This window comes from Dipodomys merriami, unplaced genomic scaffold (assembly GCF_024711535.1).
Source record: "Dipodomys merriami isolate MVZ:Mamm:240054 unplaced genomic scaffold, mDipMer1.0.p SCAF_445, whole genome shotgun sequence".
NCBI lineage: Eukaryota > Metazoa > Chordata > Mammalia > Rodentia > Heteromyidae > Dipodomys > Dipodomys merriami.
This window is the reverse complement of record NW_027206008.1, coordinates 840760-850074: the sequence shown is the minus strand read 5'-3', so window position 1 is coordinate 850074 and position 9315 is coordinate 840760. Positions and strand designations below refer to the sequence as shown.

General features: G+C 32.7%; 1 pseudogene; it reads left to right on the top strand.

Moving 5' to 3' along the window:
* Positions 1 to 6053: 6053 nt before the first annotated feature.
* LOC138808173 (U6 spliceosomal RNA) lies at positions 6054 to 6153 on the top strand (annotated as a pseudogene).
* The last annotated feature ends 3162 nt before the right edge of the window (positions 6154 to 9315 follow it).

Below are 9315 nucleotides of genomic sequence, written 5' to 3'. Positions count from 1 at the left end.
TGGTCATAGAAATAATAGCTTAATCTGATAAATTGCTTACTCTTGAAGAATTAATTATAACCGATGCTTTATAGTTTTATCCTATACCAGAATGTGGCTATTTTTCTGTTCACTTCTCAATCTGTAACACCCCATTGGAAAATGCATCTATTGCAGAATTACATAACATGCAAACAGGTACTATTTTGAATCTCTCAGGTATGGAATGTTGAGAATTTGAAAGTGAGTAGTTATTAGTCATAGGAATTTTGAAGAACACACATATTTTGTCCTCTTAACAACTAATTTACTTTTAAAAGTTATGGGTTTCTATAGAATTAAATGGTTTTCGGTTTTAGTATGAGAAAGTACTAATTTATTCTTTTTTGAAAATATTGGCAAGTATATTGTGAAAAAATTATCTAGTTGGTTAACATTCAAGTTGATGGCCCTCTGATAAAGAAGGGGTAATTAATTCAAATTATATGCCAAATAGTACTGAATTTTTAAAAAGTTACTACATAAAGAATAATATTTACTATACCAATACAATGAAATTTTATTTCATACAGCTTATTTTTTAAATTTAATTTTAATGTGAAAGTGATGTGCAGTGGGTTAGCAATTGTAAGGCAGTGAATGCATAACTTTTCAAACTTGTTATGCCCTCTCTCATTTTTTCTCATATTTTTCCTTCACACCCAAACCCCTCACAAGTTGTAATGTACATTTCCAACATATTGTCTTCTGAGTATTTCTAATGCATTGGTTTGCTTTTTGTCCTTTATCTTGCCATTTTGTTGTTTCTCTTCCCTTCCCTAATTAAGGTAAATGTATACACAAAATGTACCAAAATGAAACACAGTAGGAGTTATACCATAGGGGAAAAACCCAAGGAAAATAGAAATCACTTAGTACATTAAAAACAACAACTGCAAATAAATATCTCTTTCCATATCTTGGAGTTCATTTTGCTCAGCATCAGCTTATATGTTCATATATATGCATAACAAAGCCACTGGAAAATAATGGTTTGATGGATACTACATGTTAACTGTTTTTGATGGTAAACGTGGAATTAGGATTGGTAAATTTGCGATTCTGATAAAAGAATTTCAAAAGTGTTTTAAAATTAAGACAGGTAAATTTTAATTTTTCTAACTTTTAACTTAGCCTATTAAGAAATTTTAAAATTGCCTGGAAAAATAGGCTTTCATGCAAAGAAATCCATGGAGACTTAGCTGAGAGGGAGCAATGTGGGTAAGGTGGCTCATTTTCACAGTAAACAAACAAACCTCACAAACCTTGCTGTAAATCCTGTAGGTTCCCATGAGAATTGTCCTTACCCAGGAAATATACACTTACTGTGTGAAACAAGGTTGTAGTGGAATTTAAATTCAAAGTTTTTTTTTAAAAAATAAGACATCAAAATTTGTGAATTGACCTTTAATTACTAAACAGTAACTCTTAAAAAGATTATTTGGGTCAAAATATTTAGGGAGAAAGTGTCCTCCACAATGAAAGAACGTATTGAGTTTACACTTCTCTGTTTTAATACTTTCCACAATGTCTGCATGTGAAGCACTGAAACACAGAAAAAAATCTGATTGGATACTTCAATGATTTCACATTTCTAAGTAGCTCAAAAATATAATATCCTTATTAACATGAGATAGTGAATACTTCTTTTATTACATAAGCCCAAAAGTTTGGGGATCAGAAAAGAATTGAGCAAATAGAAAAGGTAAGAAATCACGTTATTAGAAGCCCTAGCTAAGCGTTTTGGTTTCAGCAGTGGAGGGGGCCAAAACTTTTTTATATAGTGATATAGATTGTGTTAATGTTTTTGCTACCTAACGTGATTTTACTGAGCTTATTTGGCTGAGTATAATGCAGAACAAATTGAATGAAGACATGAAAATAAATTCCACCTCCAAATAAAAGAGTTTTCAAAGAGAAACCATGAAGATGTAGCATTGGGGACGCATTATAGTGCTTCAGCTTCACTAGAATTGAAGCCAGGAACCTGTGATTAATTGGAAATCAGGGAAGAGCTAAGAAGAGGACATAGAAGTAGGACATAGAAGTATTGTCCTTTGTAACAGACACTATCATCCAAGGAATTGGTGATTTAACTCTCTTCTTCTCCATACATCTTGTTGAGCAAATACAAGACCAAGAGGAAAATAACCTATTGAAATAATTTTGCAAAGAATAACTTCATTGTTCCTGATATTGTATCTAAGGAGATTCTTAAGAGAGAAGATAAAAGTTTTATGAGAGAAGATAAAAGTGGAGTATTCTTAGGTTTCCAAGCAGCTTGTTAGCAAAATATCTTTGAGGTTACAAGTGATTGAACCAAAATGTGTTGGAATATTTATTTTTGTCGGCACTTTAGACACAAGAAGATTTCAAGGTAAAAGGAAAAAGAAAAAATTATAGCTAAATATTTGTGATTATAGGTTCTTTGACTGGATTTTTGGAGACAAAGATTTGTATTAGCATTGGTCCTCATTAACATAGTTGTTGGATTTTCGTGGCAACCAAATGAAAAGGGGAAGTTTAATGGACTCGCTTGAATAAGTAAACAGCATGATAGAAAATAGTGGCAAATAATATTTAATGAATTATTTTGAACAATTACTTTGTGAGAACAAAGAAGGAAATATATAATTCAAAATCACTTGACGTTATTAAAAGTATGAAAATGGAGTAGTGAGGAGATTGAGAGAAAACAGAGAGGACTGTTTTCTCTCCAGTGGAGGAATAAGTTCTTGATCTTGTTTCTTCCATTCTGTCTTCACAAGCTATCAAGTGTGACTCAGGACTGGAGTATCCAGTTCAGACAAAGAGCACTCGCAGAAGAAAATATTTGCAGAAGATATAGGTGATTTATAACCTTAGACAATCTTTTTAAATCTAGTCAAAATCCTTCCCTACCCCAAACTGCCCTCTTTGAACAGTTTGTTTGCTTTTCCAAAGACTGCCCTTCATTAACTGCTTAAAATTTTGAGAGGTCATATTCATACTCTCTAGAGATTGCTGTTTGGTTGTCATTTTTGTGTGTTTTTGTTTGTTGTTTTTTTTTAACTGAATTTCAAAGGTTGTGCAAGTGTTTTACAATTAAATATGTCCATCAAATTGTGTAATGCTCCTGGATCAGAATCACTCCTTCTATCAATGTCAACCAACTCTTTCTCCAAGATTGAGTTCAGATTTAGCACTACCTTCATTACATATGTACATTGAGTATACTAGCTGTACTTGCCCCTTGTTCCACTTTTCATTCATTCTATTTTTTTACTATTGTTCCTCTCTGGTTTCAATTTCCTGATAGTCATTCTGTTAAAGTGCCTGTTAATACTTTGAAAAGTTTATATACATTCCATGGAGTTTCACTCCCACATATACTTGAACTGATGTCAGCTTATATTTCCATAATTCATTCATCTGCAATAGCAATTTGCAGACTGGAGATGTGAAGCACTTAGACATGATTTTATTCGCGTTCATTTGGAAGATTAATCTTTAGTCAACAAGAAAATTTAAAAATGGCTTAGAATTTATTTCTAACTACCAGTTATTATAAATGGCTTTGTACAATGGTGTATGATTATTTTATTTTACATAGGATAATTTTTTCTACTACCTATAAGTTTTGGAAAAAGAAGAAAACTAAAATTTACTACTTAGAGGAATATGACAGAAATAAAAGACAGATTTTATTTTTGTCACATCTCTCATCAGTACCCATATTCAAAACTTAAAGTCATATTTCTTACTATGTTAGACAGATAGGGAAAATATAAAACAACACATGATAAGGCAACTATTAGTCACTTTTTAAAATGTACTTTCTTATGTGATAAAAATTTACTTTATTAGCTAATATTTGGGTTTGAAATATGGGAGGCTGATCTATTTAACACATTTCTGGAAGGCACCTACTGAACAACACAAATGGTGGGGAGTACTATTTCTACATTTTGATGAATGGTTGAACTTGTTTGCTATTGGTGCTGGGTACGTAAATCAACTCTATTGTAACTAGCTCCCTACACTTGAAAACCTTGTAATGTCACTATCATCTACTTGTAAAGTGTTATTTTGGCAAATGTGATTTTAAATAGTTTATTTGAAAATGAATATACTTTCAGGAGATTAAATATAGGTTATCTTTGGTTTGAGAATGACAACATTTTTTTATACTACAGAACCTAGTTTTACTGAAGTACCAGTGTTTTGAAGCACTAAGGATATTATCAATTAATGTTTTTCTAAATTATATTTGACCTCTAAATCAAGTATTCCTAGCTTGGTAGGCCACTTATGGATCTAACATTACAGAAACTATTTTTTGGCTGCACTGAAATCTTTCATTAATCATTAGGAGAGGGGTATTAAAAATAATCTTGTTCATTTGTAATTTTGTTCACTCATATGGGCTGGTCATCTGTAAATTGAAAGTTTGAATTACAGTACTTTCTCTCTGATTTTGTGGTCTCATCTTTCATTTTAACTTGCCTTCCATTTCACAATTAAATTCTGCTACTTCTTGTAAGGAATTGGGGTCCTGAAATATTATAGGAAATGAGAAATTGAGATGTCTTCAATTATTTTCTGTTGGCATGTTGCATGGGCCTATGTGAGAAGTCTTGCCCTTGTTTTCTGATGATACAGATAACTGGGAACTGGTATCCTCGGATCCGTGGGTCCTTCAAAAGAATAATAGCTTTTAGACATCATATCAGCAAAATTTGGGTATAATCAGTAAGAACGTTTCAGAAATATGGAGAAAAACACTTTGGGACCAGCGAGTTAAAACAATAAACAGAGCATCAGAGTAAAATCCGTTATAGATTAGCAGAAAACAATACTGTTATTTTACCATGTGAATTCAGAAGATCACGAACACTTAGAACGTATCACAAGTTTATACCGAAGATATTGCATTAATACTTTTTATATTCTAATATATATCCTAAATCTAATTATTTATATTCCATTCTATTTATTGGAATAAATGTCAATATATTTGTCAAATTATCAATTCTAGTAAGATTCACTGTGTGAAATTTAAAATCAGCACATATTTTATATTTATAAATATAAAATATATAAGTATATATAATATAAAAATTGTTTTGCATTGTTGTGTTGTGGTTAGGGAATCAAAGGCAACTCTGTTTTAAAGTATTATTCCATTATCTCTACCTCAGTGTTTGGTAGAGTTAGACTTCAAGCTTTACCATTTGTAGATTTACAGCCTAGAGGCAAGAGGAAACACTGTGATTAAAACATTACCAATTTAAGGCCTAATATCGAGGAGAAACATATGGACTTTTCCAGGAGCTATGGAAATATTTGGTGATAGAGAGTCAGTAGTGTAAGTTCCTGCTTGGTTGGATGATAGACAGGCCAGGACAGTAGGTAATCATGCGTATGAAAATTTTTTCACCTTCTTGGCTTTAGCTACTTTTGAAATGATAGGTATAATAAACAATTATATTTTGATAAAATACCTTCCATTCTGAACAATTTGGTCTGAACTGTTAATCTCTCTATGATCCCTTGTAACTAAGATTAGTTTTGTTCCAGTAAGACAATCTATGCTGTCAGGGTAAGATATTCTGGTTGGTCTGTTCCTACAAGGAAGAAGGGTAAAGGTTCAGGTAGACATTTGTCCCAGCAAGACCTCATTTGGGAAATTTTAAGCTGCGGAAGTTTAGAAGTAGCTCTCAAGCAAGGCTTACTTTGAACCCATTAGCTCTACAAAGCTAACTCAGTTGATAAATAAGTACTTGAAAAGCCATCACCTTTGGTCGTAGCTTTAAAGGCTTCAAAGTATGATCAAATTTAAAATGAAAACGACAAAATAGTCATTGACAAAAAAATTGTAAATATGAGCAATCGACCAAATGATATAAGCTTTTCCACTATACACAGAATTTTAGAGAAACAAGATCAATCGCATTTTAAGGAACAATAAGGGTTCCTTGTTACAAATAGGCAACCATGGATATATGCCTGTATAAAGATTGCATCATTAAGTACTTAAATTTAGAGGGTACTACATGCTTCAGCAGCAGGTCTACCCAAATTACAATACCACAGAGATTAACATGGCACTTGCACAAGGATGATATGAAAATTTGTGAAGTATTCCATATTTTTCATTCTTCTGATGCAAGAAATATAAAAACAGTTATTAAAAAGTTGATTACAAAAATACAAGTGTAACAATACATGCAATTCGTAGAATTAAAGGTTAGTTTGACATCAGTGTATTAAATCTTCACCTTAGAAAGGCCTTTACATAGCATAATCTTTACAAAACTTGAAATTAGATAACATTGTCATGTTATCCCAAAGAAATAAAATAATATAAGGACCTAGGAAAAAAAGGAATCTTAAACTTCTTCTATATGGAATGCAATCTGAAAGGACACATTTTTTAATGAAACTATACATTATATAAAAATGTAGAATTCAAAGTATTATATATAGGAGCGAATGAAATAGATTATGGATATTGTACAAACATAGATATACTTTTTTCCTAAAAGCACCAGGAACATCTTTAGTTTCTATACTATTCATTTCAACAGATAAGTTAAAATTATTTCTGATTAAAAAATCACAAACTCTGCAGAAATCATTATAGATGTATACAAAAAATTCTTGAATATATTTTGACATCAGAGTCAGGCAATTCACTTGGAAGAATACCATGGAATCCATGAATTTTTAAAGTAAGATATTGCTGTTGCTTTGTATTGTGAAAAAAATGGTAGGGCCACAAAGGATGGACTGGCATTTTTGAAATTTAATAAACTTAACCAAAACATTACGACTTATGAAAACAATTTGTACAGCCTTCCACAACTTCAAAGAGGTAGTGATACATACTTATCCTTTTGGCAATATTAAATGCAGTTTCTCCCAAGCTCTTCTTCAAACTTGGTTTGATATAATGGTTCAACAGAGTACCTATTCGATTTCTATTCCCAGCAGCAACATGCAAGGCAGACAAGAGGCCTTTAGTTTGGGAATTGGTATCTGCCACTCTGGTATTATTCCACATATAAGCGCTGTGCAGGGGTGTCAGCCATTTAGAGTTATTGCATGAATATCTGCCTTGAGCTACCAACTCATGGACAATGTCTAAATGTCCACTCTAGGCTTCCATATGAAGAGGGGTATACTCATACTCATCCCTAGTATTCATTTGGGTGGCCTTTTTGGAAAGTAGTCTTCACACCATAGTAAGCGGATTAATTTTGGCATCCCAAAGAAGAAATTTGCTTGGATCCTACTCCATTTTTTTCTTGAAATTGATACAATACCTCACTCTTTCATCTTGTTCCTTGTCTGAACATGAGGACCTTTGGTGTCTTCATGTGCAACTTATTCTAGGAATGAGAAAATAGGAAACAATGCCTTCTTTGTAAATGATTTGGGAAATATCATGTTATAGTGTAAGAGAACTCACTATTCAACATATGGGCTTTAAGAGTTTTCCAGTAGCTTTCTAATGTTGGTATCCAACATTAGAAAAAATGTATAATGCAGTAGTAAAATAGAAGTCCTTGGTATGACTACCTAAATTCTTGTTTTTTTAAAGACACTTGTTTTCATCTAAAAATAGTCCTGTCTATTGCCTTCAAGTGATTTTGATGATTGAAGATGCTTAATGAGAAGTCAAAATGTATTAGTAGTCCTTTACTATCAATGAAATTTCACTTTTTCTTCTTGGAAAATATAATGATCAAAGCAATAGTTCAGAATCAGCAAGCAATAGTTCAGAATCATGCTTCAAGTGCAAGTGAATCACCAGTAAGTAATCCTTGATTCCATTTTCCACAAAGTTTTGTCACAGATACAATCTCCCTGCCTTCTGTAGCTGCTTTCCTAGCCTGGACCTATTCCTTCATTGTACAGGAAAAGTGTGATTCAACTGATTTCAGTCATATCTGTTAGTAGAATTATCAAGTATTTAGATCCTTTTTTAAAATTAGTTGTAGGGCCTGAACTCTGGGCCTGGGCACTGTCCTTTAGCTCTTCAAATCAAGGTAAGCACTCTACAACTTGAGCCACAGAACAACTTCTGTTTATGTGGTGCTGTTCTGGGAAATGGCAGAGCAGAAAGTGAAATGATGCAACTAAAAATATAGAAGCAAAATAAATTAGGATAATTATGGAGCAACCATATTGTCTATGAGAACCATGAAAGAGAAAGCGGAAAAGAGATACAGATGTGAAATGACATAGCTAGCCACAAAATCCATGCTTCTAATCAATTTACAGAGCAAACATTTTTTTTATTTTTTAAAAGAGATGGAAATAGAATTTATGTGTTTACTTGAAAATAGTAAATACATTTTTAGTCGCCTACGTAAAGAGACACAGCTTTGACCAAATTACAGACAAGAACCTTAATCCTTGGGCTTTGAAGGTGGCTCAGTGGTAGAGTGCTTGTCTTGCAGCTTACTATAGTGTGGAGAGTACTTTCCTAAAAGGCCACTTATATGAATACTAGGGATGAGGATGAGTATACCCCTCTTCATCGTGAACCCTAGAGTGGACACCTAGACATTGCCCATAAGTTGATATCTCAAGGCAGATATTCATGCAATAACTGTGAATGGCTGGACACCGCTGCACAGTGTTTATATGTGGAACATATTGCAACAGCACACACACACACACACACACACCCCATGTACACACACAACATCAGATTTCTTCTTAAGTATTTTTTGTGTATGGTCTTTTAAGAAATTTACATTACTAACTTGAAATTCTGACAGGACAATACCATCACTGTACATCTTGCTTCTATGCTCTCAGTTTTAAATTACTATCTAAGTATGTGCATTACATATGTACAGGAAAAATTAAGAGCCACACGGGTGGCTCAGGTCTTTAATCCTACCTAATCAGAAAGACGAAATCTGATGACTGTTCTTTGAAACCAGACAAAAAAGTGCATTAGATTCTGGTTTGAAAGTAACTAGCAAAAGCTAGAAATGGAGCTGTAGTATGAGCAGTAAAATGCTAGAATTGAGAAAACTAAAACAAAAACATAACAAATTCTAGGACAGAGCCAGGCCATGAGTTCAAGCTCCAGTATTGGCACCAAACTAATGAATGATGAATGAATGAATGAACTAAAAATAAATTAAGTGGTCACATGTGGAGAGACAATTAAAATATAACAACCGTGGTAATTGGATTATGTATTATTTTGTAATAAGTCAAATTATCTTTTTTCCTAATCACTAATATTTTAATTGAACTTTTATGTACAATAAACCCTGAATTTGGCATTCATGT